This window comes from Primulina tabacum, chromosome 13 (assembly GCF_025594145.1).
Source record: "Primulina tabacum isolate GXHZ01 chromosome 13, ASM2559414v2, whole genome shotgun sequence".
NCBI classification, from domain to species: Eukaryota; Viridiplantae; Streptophyta; class Magnoliopsida; order Lamiales; family Gesneriaceae; genus Primulina; species Primulina tabacum.
The window spans coordinates 787,102-809,929 of record NC_134562.1 but is presented as its reverse complement, the minus strand read 5'-3'; the positions used below and the strand labels follow the sequence as shown (position 1 = coordinate 809,929).

At 36.3% G+C, this 22,828-nt stretch overlaps 1 long non-coding RNA gene and 1 pseudogene across 1 annotated transcript; one reads left to right on the top strand and one right to left on the bottom strand.

Moving 5' to 3' along the window:
- Window positions 1-13,152: 13,152 nt before the first annotated feature.
- On the top strand, window positions 13,153-15,169 carry LOC142523310 (uncharacterized). The gene is made up of 3 exons (XR_012814620.1): window positions 13,153-13,656; window positions 13,896-14,130; window positions 14,254-15,169. It is a non-coding gene; the product is annotated as an uncharacterized LOC142523310 (long non-coding RNA).
- A 2,715-nt stretch (window positions 15,170-17,884) lies between these two features.
- On the bottom strand, window positions 17,885-21,070 carry LOC142523255 (eukaryotic translation initiation factor 3 subunit I-like; annotated as a pseudogene).
- Window positions 21,071-22,828: the final 1,758 nt, after the last annotated feature.

The following is a 22,828-nucleotide window of genomic DNA, read 5'->3' as shown; positions in this document are numbered from 1 at the left end:
GTTAAATACTCTTTATTATTCAACTGTTGTCAAATTATCAGTTCTTAACTGATGACAGCTTGTCAGTTTGATATTCTGTCACTTTATTACTTATCAGTTATTAAGTTTCAACTGATTTCAGTTCGTCGTTTATTTATTACTCTTTGTCAACTGATGTCAGTTTATTATTTATCAGCTATAATTTATAGACAGGTGTCATTTATTGCTGGAGTTGTAGAGTCTCAAGACACCCGAAACATTTTATCATTTATTCCAGCTAGATATTTATCAATTGTTCATTCTCAACTGATATCAATTTGTCATTTGTCAATTATGTTATTCAGTTAGTAAAATTTGTTAATAACTGATGAAATTAAATTTTTGCAGCAAAATAAACAACAGAGACAAACTAGAAGAAACGTTCATATTATTCATTTAACAGAAATTAGCGCGGATTACATCAAAATATTCATCCTCTACAGCAGCTCTCCATTTTCTCAACCAACCGGTTAAAGGTCCGGTGGAAGTCTTGAGGAAGCTGTCTGACTCAGCAATTTGCTGAAGGATCTTCCTTTCCTTCCGCAGCATCAGCTGGTAGACATGCTCATCAGTAAAGATGTCTACCCACTCAGCAATGTGCAAGTGCTCCCGAAACTTCTTCAGTCTCGCCACCAGTCTGGGAGTGGTAGCTTCTCCAGTTTCATAAAGAAACTTCAGTCCCTGCAGCTCTTCCCAGTAGAAGAGAATCTTATGAAAGATTTCATCTTCCATAGCAGCTTTTCGAGTCTCCAAAGCAGACTCCTTGAGAGCTTCAGCCATATCCGGAGTCTTTGAGCTACTTGCACCTGCCATTATATTTCTGAAATGTTATCTGCTGATATGATTAAAGCTAACCAATCCATTCTTATTTATAGCCAGGGTTATGGAAGCTGAAAGGACGCAATCATCAGACGTCTAATCTTCTGAGCATAAGATTTATTTTATTTCGTCGCTTCATTCATTAAATTCCCATAATTTATACGCACTTATTAAGGGGGAATATTGGTTTTAAGAGGTTAACTGAGAAGACAGCAGTTAGTCAATTTTTCAACTGAAAAGACACAGTTTCACAACTGATTGTTCAGCTGATTAATTTACTAATCTTCTCATATAAGTTAACTAATTAACCACATTATATTCCATATCAAGTGATGTGACTGTTATTATCACAAATAGTAGATTTGAAACATGGATCCACTTGGGCCATTAAAATTGTACACACGCTTGCAGTACACGTACACACGTTTTTAATTCAAATTTTTCATGGACTAACACGTGTCCAGAAATTGAACAGTCACGTACACAAGTACTTTTCCCCGCCTCTATTCAGTTTCTCTCTTATGCGCACAAAAATTTTCAGAGCAAATTCTTACTCAGAGCGTATTTCTTGCAATATCTCAGGTTTTCTAATTGTCAGCAATGGCAAATCAAATCCCAGCACACATTCTGAATGTTATGGCCATTAATTTTGATTCCGTTCTATCTGTCCAAGAGGTCGATGTGAAGAACGTCTTTCTGAAGCTGGAAGCAGCTGGTCTGAAGACGTTTTTGGGGCAATACTCTCAGGAAATCTACCCGAAGGAGATTCAAGCCTTCTACTCAGATGGATATGTTAATCTTGACGGTAGCATCACCATCACTGTCAATGATCAGCTGCTGATCATTTCTGAAGAATCTTTTGGGGAAGTGTTCTTATTGCCTACTGATGGGCTCAACAGTTTTTCCGAGTTCAGAACCTCCGATATTGAAGAGATGCAGTCATTGTTATCTGCTGATGGTCTGAAAATTAAGGTTTCCGATCCGAAGAAGGAGTTGAAGCCAGAAATTCAACTTCTGGCTGATATTGTGGCTAAGGGCATACTGGCTAAGGCTGGTTCATTTGCTGCCCTGACTCTTGAGAAATTTTAAGCTATGACCGTGATTATGGCAGAGCAGAAGGTGAACTGGAGGCGCATCATCTTCAACATTCTGCGCAACATGCTCCAATCAACCAAGCAGTCAAGGGGCTTTGCAGTTCAACTCAGTTACTTTTTGAAAGCCAAGGGGTTGGTTGCTGACACTGCCAAAAAATCTTCTAAATTCAAGGTTTTCTCTGCAAAGAACATTCTACCACCCAAGCCTAAATTGGAACTCTCTCCTGATCAGTTTGTGAAGATCAAGAAGGAGATTGGGACGCAACAAGCTGCTCCCAAATCAGTTAAGAAAGCCAAGACTTTGGCTCAACTGAAGACAATCAAGAGGAAGTTGATTGTCAGTGAATCTGATTCTGAGAAGACACCTTCACCCAAGATTGCAAAGAAACCAAGGACTCAGAAAACCAAACCTATAGCATTGTTGGAATCCGTCCCAGCTGAGAGGCTGAAGCAATCAGGTGCTCAACAGCCTATTCAGGCTATTCCTCTTAAAGCCATTCCAGCTGAAGGTTCAGTCAAAAATCAGTTACCTTCATCAACTGATTTATCCGAACAGGTCACCACCTCAACTGGTGAGAAGAAGGCATCAACCAGAGTTGCAGCTCCTTTGATCGCTACAAATCGTCCTACAATCTTTGCTCCTGCTCGACCCAAGGGAATAAAGATTCAAGAGCTAGTGGATACTACTCACTCTGGTCTCAACATTCCACACATTCTCACTGATGAGATAGGCAAGGGCAAGATGATTGAAGAGCCCAGGCCATCGAATGCGATTCAGACTCACATTGACTTGATTTGGGAATAGGTCAATGAATTTTCTGCATCTAAGCTGAAAACCTATGATGATTGGGTAAAATTCCGAGTTGAGGTTTTTGCCAAAACGTTGAAGAGAAAATCTCAACTTAACAAATTCATCAAACTGGAAGCCGTTGTTTTGAGAGTAGTCCAGTAGCAGCTTTAGGACGAAAAAATTATTTCTTTGATCTCATGAGAGTCAAAAAGTTGACTCAACTGATTGATGAACTAAAGGTGAACTACATTCCTACAAATCCAACTGCCTACAATGATCGAGCTGTGCAAACTCAGTTGGACACCGATCTCATTTCCTTACAAATGCAGATAAAGAGTTGGGAAATGGATCAGGAATTAGTTCTTCCTGAAGGAATTTCAGAAGAAGAAGCAGAAGCAGAAGCAGAACCATCATCATAGCAAGAAGAGCCATCTTCTGAACAAGCTGCTGCTACAACTGTAGAGCCAACTCAGGATGTGCCACAATCCTCTACTGCTGATCCTCAAATGTATTCTGAAGCTGACCTGACATTTGCTAATATCGATGAGATTATTCAGACAGTGGCCCAGGATATTCAGATGAGAGTACCTTCAACAGAGTTAGTTGACATCCCAACTGATCACGCAGTTCAAAACGTCACTATCTCAACTGAAGAACCAGTTCAGCCTAGTGTCTCTGCTGAACCAGATGATCGAACTGATGTGCCATCTCAGTCACCAGATCAAGAAATTGCTGCCACTGTGAAGGCTCAGCTGCCCATTATTGAAAATATTACAACTGACGAGCCAGTCCAAGTGTCAGCTGATCATCAATCAGACGCACCAGTTCATGATTCTACAACTGAGGTTGCCACAGATACTATTATTCAAGGGGACAGTGCATCTACTGCTCAGAATCAGCCTTCATCTTCTCAGATTCAAGAAGAAGCAACTGAAACTGATGGCACTATGATTGTCTTTACTCCACCTGAACAAGTGCAACATCCTGACAATCTTGGAGCTATGTCTCTTGGAATTTCAAGTTCTGAAGCCCTGTTCGATGAAATTCAGACCATTCAAGAAAACATGGATAAGATGATGGATGCCATCAAATCCATACAGTCAACTCAGTTTTCTCATTCTGTCAAGCTAAATGCTTCTGAAGATTTTGTTTTTGCGAAGCTGAAGAGTATTCAAAACGTTGTAACTGAGCTTTCAGTTACAGTGGACCATATCAAGCAACACAAAGGCATAGCTGCTAGTCTTTCCACTACTCAAGATGTGATAAGCAAACGAGTTGAGTGACTAGAGACGTCTGTTGCAAACAAAATAGATTTACTGCAAACTTCAGTAGTTACTGCCATCTCCAGTATCTCAGCTGATGTCGGCGTCTTATCAACTGATGTTCGACGACTATCTTTCAAGATGGATCAGTTTGACAAAAAAGGGGAAGATATTAAGGCTCTACTTGAACAACAGCAGAAGAACCGTTGAAGAGCAGTTAGTTAGAAGCAGTTAGAAGTTTGTTTTAAGAAACAGTTTATTGTATTATGATCAGATTATTATTATTCTCAATTCAAGAAGAAGTTCAGTTATGCGAATTCTTATTTTATCTACAATAAGTTCAGTTGTTCAGTTATTATTTGCTTAGTTTTGTCAAACACCTAAAAGGGGGAAATTGTTGGAAACTAAGTTTCGGAGTTTGACAAACTGAAGGAACCAAATGATCATACAATAACTGAACACGCGAAGCTGCAATTGAACCGAACATGCGATTTACGCAACTGAACGCGCAGCCTATTACAAGCAACTGAAGCCAGCTGAACTGATTTTACGAAGATAACTGGTCAGTTGAAAACTGATCAGTTTACATATTCAGCCATGTGCTTTTCAGCTAGCATCTTTCAGCTGAACATGTCATCAGTTATCGGGAAGGACATTCAACCGACAATAGTACATAACAGACTGCAACCGGTAGTGGAACGCCGCATTTCAGATTCTGCAGTGTACGGATGTCAGGAATATCGACGTGGCAAATCAACGGATATAAAATTCAAATAATATTTAATGTTACCTGTAGAACCCGTAACTTAGACTACGTATAAGCCATGCATAATTCTAGTATTTTAAATTAAATTGACTTCATTGCATGAATATTTAAATGCTTTTCTTTGAAGTTAATTATTTTAGCCAGCAGTTTAATTTTATTCTTTCAGTTATTTCAGTGAAGGCCGGACTGGAGTTGGAGTTTAGAGATACAATTTAAGATTTAGAAAATATTTTCAGGACTTAATTTAGCTAGCAAGTAAGTTGATTTAAGTTAAAAAGGAGGTCGAAGATTTATTTTAATTACTTGAGGTGAGTAGGAAATAAATTCATTTGAGTTCAATTAATTAAGGGATTTATTCACTAAATTATTCAGGGGATTAGTGAGGCTTTTAAGGGTTATAAATTTACTAGCTAGAAAACATTTTCCCTCCATTTATTAGTGAGATTTTCGGCCACCCTATGTCTAGAAAACTCCTTTGCCAACTCATTACCTTTAATCCTTTCTTTATATTTAATTAAGTAGGATAATTCTTCAATCTTTTTTTTTAGCACCATTTAATTAACCAATTAGTATTATCCTAGTCTAGTTATCATGAAGGATAATCGTCCACCCTATCCAATCCCTCCAACAATTCATTTGATAGCAAACAACATTTCAAAATTCAAATAATGGTAGACTTGGTCACCCCTTTGTATCCCTTTATTATGGGATCTCCCCTCACTCCCCCAACCACTTAATCCCCTCCTCCATCACCGAAAACAGCAGCCATTTCAGATTAAAAATCGTGACCCTCATAGCCTAGAACAAGAGAGAAAAGAAAAGGAAAGAAAATCACTCCACCTCCTCCGCGCCGAGTCGTCGTATTCTTTCGTTTTTCATTCAAACGAAAACCAAGGCATGTCTAGATTTCTTTCAAACCTCAATCAAGTCCTACTATTATTTTAAACATCACTTTTACATGATTTTTATACAAGAAAACCGAAATTTACATCAAGCATTTTCGAAATGCATGTGCAGAATTTTTCGACTTTCATGATGCTCTTCACGGTTTTCTCTTGTTTCAGTTGCTACAGGTTATGGTTCGACTCCAGGCTCTCAAGGCGGCTCCTAGACATGTAACAGGATGCATTAGGACCATGTTGGTCCATTCATTCAGTCCCCATGCTTGCTGGAAAAACCGAAATCACAGCAAGCTCCCCATAGGTGCAGAATTGTGTTCGAAAATTCAGTTTGCTGTCATAATGGAAATGGATCTGATCATGGCTGCCACAAGGCCCATAGCCATGGTTGGATCACTTCCCTAGCATGTCTAAGACGTGACTAAGTTTCCCTTTTGGTGGCTTGGTCCATGGTGCGCCGGTTTTTAAATCAAATGCAAGAACAGCCCCTCCCCTCTCGGCCCCTTCGGTTTTTGACAGCATGTGTGTGTTCGAGTTTTGTGTATGGGTGTGGATCTTGGTTGGCCTATGGCCCTTAGCCACTGGTTCATACCCTACCACTGGATGTCTAGATCATGTCATGGTCAATAAAATGACCACCGGAGCGATCCGTGACAGCAAAAACAAGAACAAGAGCCCGACGAGCAGAATTTGTTCTCGGGTAGGAACTTTCGGTTGGTTACTGGAATGAGGCGAATCTTGGCTGGACTAGGGCCCTTAGCCATGGTTCAAATCATTCCTTGGGATGTTGTTGAGAGGCTATGGTCGGTGGTTCAAGCCCCAATGGCCAAAAGTCTTGCAAACGACGCGATGCAAGCGAAGTTGCTGCTGCTGGAATTTGACAGCAACTTGCTGTGACGGTTCGGAGGCTCGTTTGAGTTCTTGGTTGGCTTTTAGCCTATGGCCTTGGACTGGACAGTGCCTCATCAAGTTAGGAAGGTCGTGTTTTTGACCGTTCGTGATTCGGATCATTTTTGAGGTCGTACGAGAATTTACGGTGCGATGTGCCAAATTGACTCTCGAAAGAGCGTTTCTTGTTTTGGCCTCCATTTCACCTAGATTTCAACCCTCATCATTTTTGGAGCATTAGTTCATAATTTTAAGCGTATTTTAATCATGACTATACGTCGGTTCAGTGTTGGTTCGGGTTGGTTCGGAGTCATGATTAAATACGAAGTCGTTAGACGTAATTGTCGCATTTTCAAACTTAATTGCATAGTTTGGTCAAGTATAAGCTATTGCATATTTTTCATGGCATATTTAGGTTGCAACGAGCCTGGGAGCGATCCAATCCAGTTGGTAAAATATACAGGATTTTTCATTATGCCATTTAATTATATTACGTACATGAAAATAGAAAATACTTATTTTTGAGATTTATGCGATATTGCTTGTGGTCAATTCACTATTATGGGAGCATTATGTTACACGGTCGTCAGTGACCGATCAGTTCAGTTTGGTACCACCCGGTCGCCAGTGACCGGTCAGTTCAGTTCAGTTTGATACTCCCTGGTAGCCAGTTACCGATCAGTTCAGTTCAGTGCAGGGGCCACAGGCGTAGACCATAATCTCAACAGAAAATTATTACCAGTCATTTCAGTACAGGGCTCCAAGGAGCAAACATTTTTACTATGATATTTAATTCAGTCATGCACGTATTATATTGCTCAGTGCAAGTCATTTTCAGTATGCCTCATGACATGATATTTTATCCCATGCAAATTTTACTTTAGTATTTAGTCGTTACCTACGATATTTGCATGCTGAGTCTTTAGGCTCACTAGACTTGATTGTTGTAGGTACTGATGAGCATGGGGCCGAGGGCGGGGACCAGTGAGCCAGCTTGGGTCGGCAGTAGTGGCACCCGAGGACCTCATTTGCAGCATGTTACCATTTTATGCAAACATTTTTATCCGTTGTTGAATATTCTTAAATTGTTATTTTTTGGCAAACTTTATTTTCTTCCGCTGCTATATTTCTAAACATTGAACTTGATTCATCAGTTGATTTTATGAATGAGGCAATTTAAGTTCTTTAAAAAGAAACTTTTTTAAATTTTCCTTAAAATTTTCAAGCAAGGATTTTCGGGCTTTCACATTACCGTTGAGAGGGAAGCCTATAAATAGGCGAGCAGAGCAGCTGAAATAAAACAACGATCAACTATTTTATTCAAGCTTGCTGTTACGCTGTTAAAATCACAACTCGTACTCAAGAAATCAAAGCTCACGCTTATCAGATATATCAGTAGCATCTAAGGCTACATTTCGAGCTTGCTAGCACTTTGTAATTCAGTTAGACTCTATCTGTTGTGCTAAGATCAGTCACGAACTGATAAAAGTTGTTGTAAACTAAGAGTTTCAGATTTGGCAGTGTTAAGTCCAAATTGAAGTGGGTCAATACAAGTGTTGTATTCGATCAAAGTCTTTTAGTGGATATCCTATCTTCGTGATAGAAGGGATGACGTAGGAGTTATTCTATTCTCCGAACAATCAGAAACAAATCGTGTTCATTTTATTTCTGTCTTTATTTTCAGTTACATATTCTATCTTTCAGTCAGTTTATTTGCCGCAACTGTTTCCATCAGTTAAACTGATTGTTATTGACATACGAGATACTGAGTGTCAGTTTGTAACAAAACTGAACCTAATCTTCGAAAAGAATTCAAAATCGTTGAGTGTTTATTCAACCCCTCTTTCTAAACACTCATCACCCTTTATTCGATCATATCAATAAGTTTATTGTCTTTGTGCAAGACTTTATGTGAGTAGTGGTGGAGTGTGTGCGTGTGTGTGAGAACTGAACAATGAATACACCGGAAATGTGTTCTCACACACTGAGGGAAATGAGCTTATAAACTAAGCTGTTATAACTAGTATTCCCTCTGGGGAGATTGCTTCTTGTAAGCTGATAGGCAATAATCGTGCCCTTCTTCTCCACACACTCTTATTTTTCTTCTCATCGAGTCTTCACTGATCTTCATCTTCTATTTATAGGCGAGAAGCTTGATCAAACAGTGAGACTCAATTATTGTATCTGTTCCTTGAAATATGTGTCTCGACTTTTCCGACAACTCTTCTGGAACACTTTGTCTTTAAACTCTGATGCAACATCCATTATTGTCCTTTGACTGGACAATTGCTTTTGTACCTTTGTGCATAGCTGCATTCCATTAATGTTGACTGTCGTGTTTCGCAACTGATTGCTCCTAACTGATATTCTGAACTGATCAGTTGAATTGGTCTTGTTCTGGTGAGATGAGATCAGTTGACTCGTTAGCTGAACTGATTTCACTGCTTCAGTCGAACTGGTCAGCTGGGATCTTCATCTGTTGAACTCTTCATCAGCTGGCTGGACTTCTGAAGGTCTTCTGTTGAACTACCTATCAGCTGGTCATTCAGTTAGACTGTTCTATGATGCATCAGTGGAACCGGTTCAATTTGGTTGATTAGTTGATGCTTTCAGTTGGCTTCTTTGACAGCTCCAGTTTTGAGAAAAATAACCCAAGTAAATATTGAAAAATAATCAACGATTACCAATGTGTATTTCACTCTCCATAAACTCATGACTAGTATAGGACCAAAAAGATCCATATGTAACAGTTTTAAGCACCTGGAGGAAGATTTACTACCATTGTTTTCTAAAGAAGATCTTACTTGTTTACCAAACTGACATGCTGAACAAATTTTATCTTTTGAAAAATCAATTTTAGGCAGACCAGTTACAAGATCATGATTACTTAGATGAGCGATGAATTTTAAATTTAAGTGGTTCAACCTTTTATGCCACAACAAGTTTTTAGAAGCTACAAAACAAACTGGTGCATTAGGTTGATTAGTCTAACTCAGCTTGTAGGTGTTACCACAACGATTTTCGGTTATAATGATGTCATCATTTGAGTTTTTAACTGTGCACGTGTATTTGTTGAACTGAACTGAAAAATTATTATCGCATAATTGATTGATGCTAATCAAGTTATACTTCAAATTATCAACAAGTAAGACATCATTAATAATAATGTTAACATGAATAAGCTTACCCTTACCCGTAGTTCTACCTTTAGAGTTGTCTCCAAAACTGATGTTTGGACCGGAGTACCTCTGTCATGTGTCGCGAGCATCAACTATCCAAGTACCAAATTGATTCTTTCTTTGATGTACCTGTCACCTGCAATCACACACAATGAATAATTTTGGTACCCACTAGTCCTTTAGGAATCCAGACTTGGATCAGTCTGACTGACTTTTGAGTCGTTGTGTTCCAAATTATTTTCTCTGGCTTGTGTGTATTAGGTATGTTGTGTGTGGATGAAACAATATAATTTTTAACCTTTTTCAACTAATTGTTCCTCCGATATCTCTTCTGAACTGACTTACAGTTGTAATAATTATAATACTCATTCTTTGAGTACTGATTTTTGTAGTTGAACCGTTTAGGTGATCAACTTCACGAATCAGTTGAACTCTCAGGGCTATATCCAACTCCATACCGTTTAGCCTTGTTCTTGTTTTCAATCGGTGGTACAATAGGTTTACATGGTTCTGAGAATTCACGTACCAAAGGTGATTTCACAAAGTTAATATACTTCCCTTTGTGCGCGTTCAACTTTGACATTGTATCACTTGCAGAGGTTTCATCATTGCTATTAGATCCCAAACCAATTTTATCAGTAACTGATTTTTGTAAACCTTACATTTCAGTCGGTGTGACTGATGACTTGTTCCATGCATGAATCAGATCAGTTTGTTTTGAAATTTCAGTTTTTAACTGCTGAATCAAGGTTTGGTTCTCTATCATTTCAGCTTTCTGCTTCGCAATCTCCCTTCTTAGACTCAACACTTCAACTGACTCATCAGTTTCAGCTTTGTTTTTTTGGGGATCAGTTTGCTTAGCTTTGGCTTTCTCAAATGTCAAAGCAAGCTTGTGATACTCATTAACCATGTCATGTAATGTGAAAATGAGTTCTTCTAGTGTAAAATCACTAAAACTGAAATCAAATACATGTTCACTTGTTGATTCCAGTTTTGCATCATTCGCCATTAAGCATTTTACTTCGTCTTCATCGCTGGAGCTGCTCAAGCTCTCAGACTCTGACTCTTCGCTGTCAGTCTCTGTCCATTTGGATTTGCTTTCCTCATCTAGCAGGACTTCATGTTTCTTCTGGAATGATCTTTTATCATTCTTGTCTCGTCTTCTGAATTCAAATGACTTCTTTCCTTTTTCAGTTGAGTGTCGACTGTCCTTCTTTGGTTTATGACAGTCTGTAATGAAATGTCCTGTCTTGCCACAGTTGTAGCAAGAATTTGGTTCTTCCTTTTAGTTGTTCTTCTGATATTGTCGCTGGAAAAAACCTTGATTTCTTCTCATGAATTTTCCAAATTTTTTGACAAATAATGATATTGTGTCATTACTCAGTTGTTCTGCAGTTTTCTCAAATGAACCAGTTGATTCCAGTTTGATGGCACTTAGAGCAGCTGTAACTGTTGGTGTTGAAGGTTCTCATTCTCTCGTTTGCAGTTCGAACTCATAGGCTTTGAGATCAGCAAATAAATCATGTAAATCAACCTTGTTCGGGTCTTTTGATTCTCTCATAGCCATCGTCTTTACATCTCATTCTTTGGGAAGACCTCGAACTACCTTTAATGCAATTTCTTTGTTTGAATACACTTTCCCAAGTGCATTCAATTCATTTATAATGCTGCTAACTCGTTCGTCGTACTCATTCATTGACTCTCCAGTCTTCATTTTGATATTGTCAAATTTTTGTACCGCGACTGAGAGTTTTTTCTCCTTTGTCTGTTCATTTCCTTAGCATAACTGAATCAGTTTATCCCAGATTTCTTTTGTTGTTATGCACATTTTGATCTTACTGAATGTAATCTTATCCAGTGTCTTGTACATAATATCTTTAACCACATTATCCAGGTTGGCTTTCATCTTATCCTCAGCTGTCCACTCTTCTCGTGGTTTCTCTATGCGATGGGGTGCTCCATCAGTTATGGCAACAGCTGTATTTGCCTTCAATATTCTCATTGGCCCACCAGTTATGACGTACCACATATCATCATCATGTGCATCTAAATGAGCATGCATTCTGATCTTCCAGTCATCGAATTCTGCTCTGGAAAACATGGGGATCTTATTGAAAGAAGACATGGTAATCAGATTTATATATGGAAAGTATTCAGGAACAAGATTGACACTGCTCTGATACCACTTGTTAGGATCGATTGGGTGAGTGAAAGTGTTTAGAAGTGGGGGATTGAATAAACACTACAAGATTTTAAAATCTTTTCGATGGGTTAATCATTTTGGTGATAAACTGAATTCGATAATCTTGTTGTCAATGTCAATCAGTTAACTGGTAAAGTGCGGAAATAAACTGAAAGACAGATTGAGTACTTGAGAATAAAGAACACAAAGATTTATGGATGTTCGGAGACTTCAAATGCTCCTACGTCATCCCTTCTATCTCAATGATAGGATTTTCACTAAAAGACTTTGATTAATTACAGCAACTGTAATAACCCACTTCAGTTTGGACTCAAACACTGTCAAACTGAAGTTCTTCGTATCTTTACAATATTATCAGTACGCAACTGATATGTTTTTCTAAGCACAACTGATCTAAAATAGATCGAATATAACAACAATAAGTGCTTGTGCTAGTGCTCAAAATATAGCCTGAAAGCTATGAATATATATGATAAAACATGAGATTTTTGTAACTGAGAATGATTTGCTTGTTTTTGTTCTTGCTAACTCGGTAACTTGTTGTGTAACTACGTAACTTCTCAGCTGAACTTCTCGGCTATTTATAGGCTTTGCTCTCCAACAGTAATATTAAATGCGTTCAAATGAATATATCCGTTGATTTGTCCTGTCTAGACACGTCATCATTCTTCTGAAAATCGTACATCGTAGCACTCTGATATGCGACGTTCCCATTACTAGTTTCAGTATGCTCTTGTACAATTTTTCGGTTGTTGGCTACGCTCTTTAACTGATGACGTTCCAAGCTGATTTATCAGCTGACTTTATAGCCGATTAGATGGACTGGCCGTGTAACTGATCAGTCTCAACTGACCTGTCCAGTTAGCTACACAGATTCAGTTAGCTTTGCTCAGTTCAGTTGCCTTCGATTTTTAGCACATTAATTATCAGTTCGGGCAACTTCAGTTACATGATTTTAGTTACATTACATTCAATTGATTCGATCAGTTCTGTAATCTTCAAAAGCTCAATTTGTCAAACTCCGAAATTCTGAATCCAACAAAAACTATTGTTCGACCTGCTATGCTTTATGCCTCAGAGTGTTGGGCCACTATAAGACTACATCTCTACTATTTTATTAAAGGTGAGATGCTCATACTGCTCTTGCGGACACCAAGTTTTTACTGACACTTTTGCCCTTTTGCTTCACCTCAGAAATATCTCTTCCAAAATAACTCCACGTCCCCAACAAACCGTTCCCAACATCTACTCTGCACATTCTCCCAGATATTGTTGGTTTACCTTCACAAATATTCCCTCTCGAAAATCAATTTATACTTGAAAAAATCCACGATCGATTTGTTGGTTCCGACCTCCATTCTTCCTGCGAGCAGTAGGATCTTTCCTTGCATTTCTAAAACCACCACCACTATAATATTCTGAGTTCTCAGCAGAACATTCCTTCTCATCTTCTTCAATAAAAGTTCTGCCTGCCTTTCGATGAGCGGATGGTGCAAGTGATCTTTCCATGGTGGACTTCGAAGTTTGTCCGCTCTTTGCTGAATATCACAGCTTTACATCACTGACGTTCACGTATCAGGAGAAAACACAATTTAACACATTCAATACCGTTGGATTCTCCTATTCTTCGCCCTCTTCGTATATATGCGCTTTAATCTCCACAGCATTTCGATTTCGGTTCGCTCCTCGGGAAAATTAACAGAGGGAATATAGCGAGAGAGATCTGTACAAGTGAGAGGTAGGTTAATCTCTCTCTTTGTTACCGTCGAATTCATTTGATTTTATATATTTATGTTTCGCATATTTTCGGTGAATGTGAATGTCCTTATTTTTGTCTTCAGATGCTATCAATATCTTGATTAATTGTTGATGTTTGATATGAGTCTCTCTTTGTTCTAAACGGGATGTCTGTGTTTACTCAAGTTCATATCATCGTTCAATTTTTATTTTCTGAAAATTGAGCCTACAACGTGACAGAGTGGGCTAAGGAGCATCCTGGCGGAGATATCCCGCTGTTGAATCTGGCTGGACAGGACGTGACTGATGCCTTCATCGCTTTTCATCCAGGTACTGCGTGGAAATAAAATACCTTGACAGGTTCTTTACTGGGTATCACCTGGAAGATTTCCAGGTTTCTGATGTTTCCAAAGATTATAGAAGCCTGGTTTCCAGGTTCTCGAAATCGGGGATGTTCGAGAAGAAAGGGCATGGGGTGAGTTATTCCCTTCGTTTTGTTGCCTTATTGATTTCTGCTTCTGTTTATGGTGTTTTGTTGTCTGATAATTTCTGGGTTCATATGCCTTCTGGAGCATTATTGGGATTTTCTTGGATTCAGGTGGCTTATTTGGGTCACTGATTCTGGTCACTATACCATAATGTCAAGAAAAGGATTTAATAAAATGGCGCAGATTCTCATCGGGAATTGCCTCACCGGCATCAGTATTGCCTCCTCGGCCCTATTTAAATCGTTGACTAACCGTTTCTACGGGAGAGAGCTGACGTTCGATCCCCTGTCTAGGTTTTTTGTAAGTTACCAGCATTTCACATTCTATCCGGTTATGTGCGGTGCAAGAGTCAATCTATATCTACAGACTTTTTTGTTGTTGTTTTCAAAGCGTGAATTCGATCAATTTACATACTTTTAATCAACCTTCTTTGCGATCCTCTGGATAATACGTGCTCTGTAATTCCTTGCACTAAATTTCTAGATGATTGGTTGAAATGTTATTGATTGTGTTTTTTCTATTGTGAGTTGCGGATTTAGTGCAACATTACGAAGAACGTAAGTTGAAACATGTTCGCTTATCAAATTCTTCCTTCCTCAGTGTTCAGGTTTTATGGAGCTTCGGAATTTACAAAAACAGTAGTTGCAACAATTGAATATTAGTTAGAGTATAATGTTTGGAGTTTGTTGATTATTCTATAAAAAGAATATAAAATTACAATGCCGGATGCTGTAATTAAAAATACCAGGAGCATTACTTCATGATTGACAGAATTAATCAACAAAATAATTTAATTTTGATCGATTTACCTGTCTTATCGGCCTTAAACCTGAAATTATTGACGATATATGGGTAAATGTTGGATTTATGTTTCGAAACTAAGCTTATTTGTGCATATGGCTTGAATTTATGCTGAAACATGTAATCATACTCTGTAGCAGTAGGAACAGAGCATATTGGGTCTTTTTTCATGTTACTGCGACTTTTACATATAGAATTTGAAGTTACGGTCCTATTTTATTAAGGTTGAGGGCCTTATATACAAACTGATTTGGTAGGTCATGACACACCAAAAAATTTGTTCTACATATACCCCCATTATCTTCTCTACGTGTCAAAGGCAAAGGGAATGTTAATTTTTTGATAACTTCCAAAATTCCATGTCTCTATGTTTCTCCCTTTCCCACGTTTCCCAAACAAAATTTTTTTCCCAAACAAGAAAATAATGGAATCATCATGGGCATTGTACTCTGGAAAATTGGAAATATGATTCCAATGAAAATTGTAGAGAATTGTCTTCTCTTCGAAATCGAAATGACACCGAAATCACGTAATTTGGTTTAGTGATGAATGATATTTACCCAATTTCCAATATAATATGCATTCTCAAATAAATAGGGCATACAAGATTAAAAGTGTGTTCTTGCGGACAAATTTAGGTCAGTTATATGATTTTATTTGGCATAACTCTGAGATGATGAGTTGGACTTTGAGATGTCTTGCACTTCCAATTGGAATAACTCGATTTTGATCAAGCATGAGAATGGTATCAATTTCATACCAGTATGTGTCGAAGAGGAAAATGCTTCCACTTTGCTCTGCATATGTGTGCTGGTATGGGTTATTTTTGGCATTGTTAATCAATTAATTCACTAAGCGTTGAACAACCGAAATGTGATAGAGTTTGTTTGCTTTTCAACAGAATTAGAAGAATGAAAATTTGGTGAGATTTGGTAAAGTTATGAGAAACATTCTGAAGGCATGTAAACTGAAATTTTATTAGTTGTTATAGACTAAGCAATTAGGCAAAATTTTGATATTGTTAAGGTATTTGAATGAATTTATGATATTATTGTGGATGTATCTCATTGATAAAAGCTTGATGTGAGGATAGTGGAGACGAGCTATCTTGGTGTATTACTCCATTTTGTACTTGAATCATACTACTCAGGTACGTGTTTTTTTAGAGTTTTTAATGATCTGGCATATTTGAATCTTTGCTGCATATGTATTTAAACCTGGCGATTCATACATGGAAAACGCGGATGATGGAGGCAGGAATCCAATCAATAGTCTCCATAAATAGCCAACGCCACAGGTTTTTAAAATTCTTAGTATACAGTAATAAACTTGACCTTAGCATGGATTAACAAACTTATTATTTCGATTGTTCTATCTACTTAAATTGTTGCTTTCTATTTCAACTTAAGCAAATCATAACATGTGTCTTCCGGAAATGATTTAATTCTACCACTATTGCTAGAATTTGTATTGTTCATCTTTGTGAAATAATCTACTTACAATATTTTGGTTTTTTTGGAAAATAAAATGATTTTTTCAATTTCTACTTTATTTTTCATGTATTTAGCGAAATCCTTACAGTAGTTTACATTTTGTTATGTCATGTCAATTTTTTATAGAACGCTTTAATAGATTGCTCTATTTCTTTTGTACATTTATGTTGTACTTGGGTATGATTCGATAAAATTAATATTTTATTAATAAGCTAGAACAGAGAGGGTTTAACTTATGCATATATTTGTTCAATTTATTAGCTGAATTTAGGAGACAAATGAGATATTTTTATATTCAATAAATTTTAGTTCGACGATATTATGATATTTTTTGGAAAATCATTTGACTATTTGTTTATTTCTTTTACGTTGAAATTTATCATTATTTCACATGAGATGATATTGCGTTTGATCAAAACCTATATCATGTAAGGTAACAAATTGAGTTTGACAAATTTATTTAAGCTTGGAATTCATTGCTTTTCATGATTCACGTACAAAATGTTTCGGTGTTATGTTGTTGTAATATCATGAGTGTTTAATATATTAACTCAATATATTCATGACACACGCAACGCGTGTACATCGGTGGCTAGTATGCATAATATGGCGGTAGCAGAGATGCTTACGTTAAAACGTATGCGTGGTAAAACCCGCAAGGATAAAATTAGGAATGAAATTATTATAAGCTATTTATGTATAGCCCTCATAAATGATAAAATTAGGAAGAAACGTCTTACATGATTTGATCATGTGAAGAAAATAGAGATCAAACACGACCTCAATCCGACATATCATTGACAAGTTAATTAAAACAATAAAATGAGAGGTAGGTCATTGAAAACTTGGATAAAGATAGTTAATCACAATGTTATCTCTTGATTTAAAAGATGAAATTTTAGAAAATCGTTTATTTTGAAGAACTAATATACATGTAACTTATCTTACAAATTAAATAAATGTGTTATGATGACAGTCATTGGCACACAATGCGTGCATACGAAAATTGTAAATAGTTTTAAAATTATTTAAAATAAAATTATAGATTATTTTATGTGATTTAAGTATTGTAATAACAGAGATGATAAATTTTATATAATAGACTTTTTTTCTTGAATAATTAATGTTAAATCAAATAAAGGTAAAATTGGCATTGAAAAAAATGACGGACCACGACACCAGAGTTAGTAAATGGTCATCAAGTTTAATAATATAGTACATATATAATATCAAATCAATCCATTCTACAAAAATCAATTTATCCATCAACTCAACCAGACAACACTGACGGCAAATAACAGCATGCATGAGAAGCTAGCTAGCTCTATTCTATATCTGCAACAGATATGCCATTCTTTGGAGCAAGGACAAAATGAACTCTTCACTTCTCTCAAACAATAAGCACAAGTACATGAAGGAAATTGAATTCCCCATCATCGCAACTCAATTCTATAACTCGATATTAAATATAACTGAAAATCTTGCATAATGTTAATATCAAGGGAACTGGAGTTTGGAAATTGAAAAAAAAAAGAAAAAAAAAATTCCGTTACAACATATGAAGTAAATCTAATGACACAAAAAGAAAAACACAATTCCTGATGCCTCGTCTAAATCTTGATGCTAAAATAATCTGGATCAAAATGGTGCAATCTCACATATCCATCTTCACCTCCACTTGAGAAACTATAGACAGAATCAGACCAAGAGCCAGAAAAGAAATTGCATTAAACATAGCACAAAATGACGATATTTTGGGAGGGCCAGATAAATGTAAAATCAATTATTAGCAGTGATCTTAAAGAAAATATTGAGTAGAAACGCAGAGAAAAACATAACAAACCTAAAGATTTGTTTTGCACTAAAGATGTGCTAAAACCTTAACCTGCTTAACAATATCAGATTGTTCCTTATTTTTGTCCATAGCTAATTAATTTTGGAATAGTCCACTTTGGGTTGGCCTCACCCATTGGGCATTGCCCAGCTGAAGTATTGAGTTATCAGACATAACTCAGAAGTCCATGTTACTTGTAACTAATGACAATCAAGAAAAAAGGATATACTAGAAGGAAAGGGGATGAAGGATAACATGTGAAGAAACATATAACAATGAATAAAATCACGAGCATGCAAAGTCACAGATCATGATAACATGTTTAATAATAAAAAGAGTCACTATTTTACTATTTATATGCGACTGGACATTGGATTTGTTCGACTGGGATAAGCAGGTTCCTGTAGATCATTAACATGCAGTGGGAGCTCAAACAAGAAGTATTAGAAAGGGAATAATATTTCAATCTCACCTTTTCCCATCTGGATTAAAAGCCAGTGCATTTATTGGTCCAAAGTGACCTTTTACACCTCCGATTTCCTCTTGAAGGATCTAGACAAATGCAAATAGAGGACAAATATTTCATCAGAGACCTGTACATCCTCATTCTCTATTTGCATTATTTACATGTTTTTGTTCAAACATCAAAAGAAGGATATTACCTTGTGATAAAACTTGGCCTCAAATTTTCCAGCACGATGATCAGTGGTGGTGACAGCAGATGCATCTTGACCACCTCCAAGGACAACCTAAGAAATCCATGAAACAAAAAAAAACAAAAGAAATTTAAAGACCAGTTAGCTCACATAGGTAGCCATATTTCAGAGCATGCACGTTTCATCTGCATCTGAGAGTAAGGAACAAAGAACAAGAAAAATCTAAGTCAAAGAACAACCAAAATATATGACCGCACTAGATGGTCCACTTTATGGCACTTACATGATCAAGAAGTGGAGACATCGTAACTGCGTTGACTGGTCGCTCAGTCACATAGGTCTTGATGAGCATCAGAGTCCTCATATCCCAAAGCTAATAAGTAGCAATCAGTTATCAGCATTGAAAATAATATATACGTGTGCGCGCGTGTAAGGGGTGGGGCATTAGATAAAAAGATCGAAGGGAGATGAGACAAAAAAACTAGCATACCTTCGCTGATTTGTCCAGAGAACCGGTCAGGAAGTGTGAGCTATCAGCTGATTTTGAAAGGGATGTAATAGCTCTTTTGTGGCCATCCAACTTGTCAGATTCCTCTAGTAATTTCCCTGTCTGCATTTTAAATGGGGAATAAAGGAATGGGCTGCATATTATTCAAAGAAGTACCCTTGAAAGTAAACAATAAGCAAACAAAGATTTGAAGAGGAATTGATCTCTTGGCATTAGTTTTCTGTAGTATATTTTGATTTACCATCACAAACTACAGATTTGACCAATATAAATCAGACACTTTCAGGAAAAATCAACCTCAGAATCCCAAATCCGTATTACTGAATCTTCGCCAGCACTAACGACAGTCTTGTTCACAGGTCCCCAAACTGCTCTGTTAATTCTTCCTGTGGGTCCCTTGAGAATGAGAATGGATTCGCCAGTTTCTGCATTTCCGCATAAGAATAAGTTTTCCGGTTAACCAATAAACTGTTAAAGTTGGTTTGGAAACGCCAAAGGTGTTGAGCCTTAAAAAAAAGAATAAGATATACTCACGATCATCAGGGTCTCTTGCAATTCGTTTGATGTGAATAGCAGATGGCAATCCCATGAAAGGATCGGTCGTTATAACTGCAAGTTTATCACCAACTGCAAAATCAACTGACCTAGCGGGTGAATCAAAATTGAATGTGAAAAATGGAGTTCCTGATTGGATATCCCATAGCTTTGCAGTCTGATCCGCACTTCCAGTGACAAGCCTGGTTGAATCCCCTACAGATAATAGAAACAATATTTAATTGTGTCTCACATTACACCAAAAACTTCTCTTAAACCAGTGTGGTATCTCTAGCTGAACATATGATATAGTATATTATCCAGCTAAAGAAGAAATATAGACCTTATTTCAGTACGTGGATCGTCAAATACAATATAAGTACAACGCCTCTCAATCTCGTTCTCATGTTCCATTTATTTCAAGATGTACATAGCATATAAACTCAAGTTACTTATGGGGTTACTAAGACAGAGATTAGGCAATGAAAGTCTAGAAGAGAAAACATGCTCAGTTGAATACACAACTCTCAATCACATCAAGAAAAAACTAGTTTAAAAGTTATCATAATGGTATATTTCAACAAATAACAAGAACATTAAATTTTCCCTGTAAATGTCTTGAACTTCAAACTGCATTGGCGTGCTTCTATGCCTTTTGATGTGTTCGGAAAAAAAAAAACAAGAAGCCAAATACCTCCACAATTCCTTCCAAACCCATATACAATCAATGGCTATTGGCTCATAATCGAGATCCGATAACACCCAGCTTGAAAACCCAGAAAACAGTCAACTTGCGACAAATCACTCTTACACACTCTCTCATCCTTGTGAACTCGCATGCAAGAAAATGGAAAAAGGCATACAAGATACAACATAATGTAAAATCCATAGAAGTAGAGAGAGACAAATAGCTAACTGGATACATCACAGGACCAAACAGCCCCATTATGGCCACGATAAGTGCCGAGGCGCTCGCCATTATCAGCAAACCACACAGTGGGATTGTGATCTTTGGCGCATGAGAAGAGCAAATCCCCCTCCCTGTTGTACTTCAGAAATATTAGAGGCCCTCTCGTGTCCTTTCATCAGAATCGGCCTCATATTTAGTCTTTCAAATTTAAATTGCTGCAAAAATGGGAAATTCTAAACAAAAAACAAACCCTAATAGTTGAAATTTATCATATGATGGCTTGATCTAATACCTAGGACACTAATTACGTCACTCTAATCGCAAGAAGAAAATATGGACATAAAAAAAGGTTTAGATTTATGCTCTTTCAAAGGTTACAGTTCTTTGAAAAATTGATTACATAATTTATGAGTCAGTCTCTAACTCACAAAGTCCACAGACCAAGATAATTTAAATAGGGAAATTTTCTTAAAAATCCCATAATAATATTTATAACTTAATTATGTCCCAAAGCTTATATTTATAATATATTTGGACATCACTGTTTCTAAATCCTAAGTTGTCTGTTTACAAAAAAAATTGTCATTGATTAATAGCCAATGTATACAACCCCCAATTTATGTAGTATGCACAAGTATATGTTCAAGTTAAAACAAAAAAAAAAAAAAAAAAACATTTAGCCTTTCAAACGTGGTTTGATTAGTACCTTGAACTTGTTTTTAAAACACAAAATTACAACATTTAAAATATAGCATTCATAGTAACTGACTCAGCTATATATAATTGAGTTTCAAACTTATATTAATCTTTTAGGATTGCAAAATAACTAAAAATCTAAGCTTGAAGTAAAATAAGAAAATTTCAATTTGAAAACATATATTAGCATGGTTCTCGTAACACAGAATTCAACTCTTTTAAAACTTGATTGAGGACTACTTTATTCCAATAACAAAAAATAAAATAAAATCAACGTTAATTCACCTTGCTATTATTACAGTATCTTATAACTGAAAAAAAGATGTAGAAATTTATCTGGGTTCTCGATTATACCTCAGGAATGGCCTGTATTGAGCCCTCGATCCTTGGATTCCCTAGGTTACTCTTGCTCCACAATCCCAAATGGTGAGCCTTGAAAGCAGCGAAATTGGAGAGATCGGACTCAGGGTTTTTAGTAAGAAGTTTTTGAACTTGTAATCGGGCCTCATTGGCAGGCCCATTTACTACCTAATAACATTAGTATTTTGTTTTAATTTAATCACAAGCTTGTGCAGAATTATCAAATTTATTTACTAGTAAAATGTACCATCTTTTTCATTTTGCATTTTAATTATTGAGGATATAGTAATTAAAAAATTATTTTTTGATACTTTCTCTATCATTATATGACATATCTTTTTATATGTAGTAACTAGAATATATAATATCACTGCACATCACATAAATTTTCTACGTTTATATAAAAAAATATTTTTATTTCTAATATCAATACATTAATTAAAAGAAATTTAAATCAACCAATTAAGGGGATGATATAAGAGTTTATTATTATTAAAATCATCTCGATCTCACACGAACATCAATCACTTTTCACATGAATTCGCCAATTCTAATAGTGTCCAAATGAATATCAACCACTTTTCACATTCATTAAATAATAATATTACGTAACTTTCAGATTTCAAAATAGTAATTTTGAAAAATTATTTTCACATTTGCTTGTAGTAAAATTTTTATTATTTTTAACTATAATAATTTTTTGATTAAATAATATTTAAAATTAACACTTAATAATAATCAAGAACATGATTTCTTTAAATATACAATGGAAACGTATGACTTGAAATATTTACAAAATAGAGTTTTATAAAATAATAAAATACCTAATCACTTATCGATTTCTTTCTTCTTTGGCCTAAAATAATCGTTCATCTAATTAAGTCAATAATATC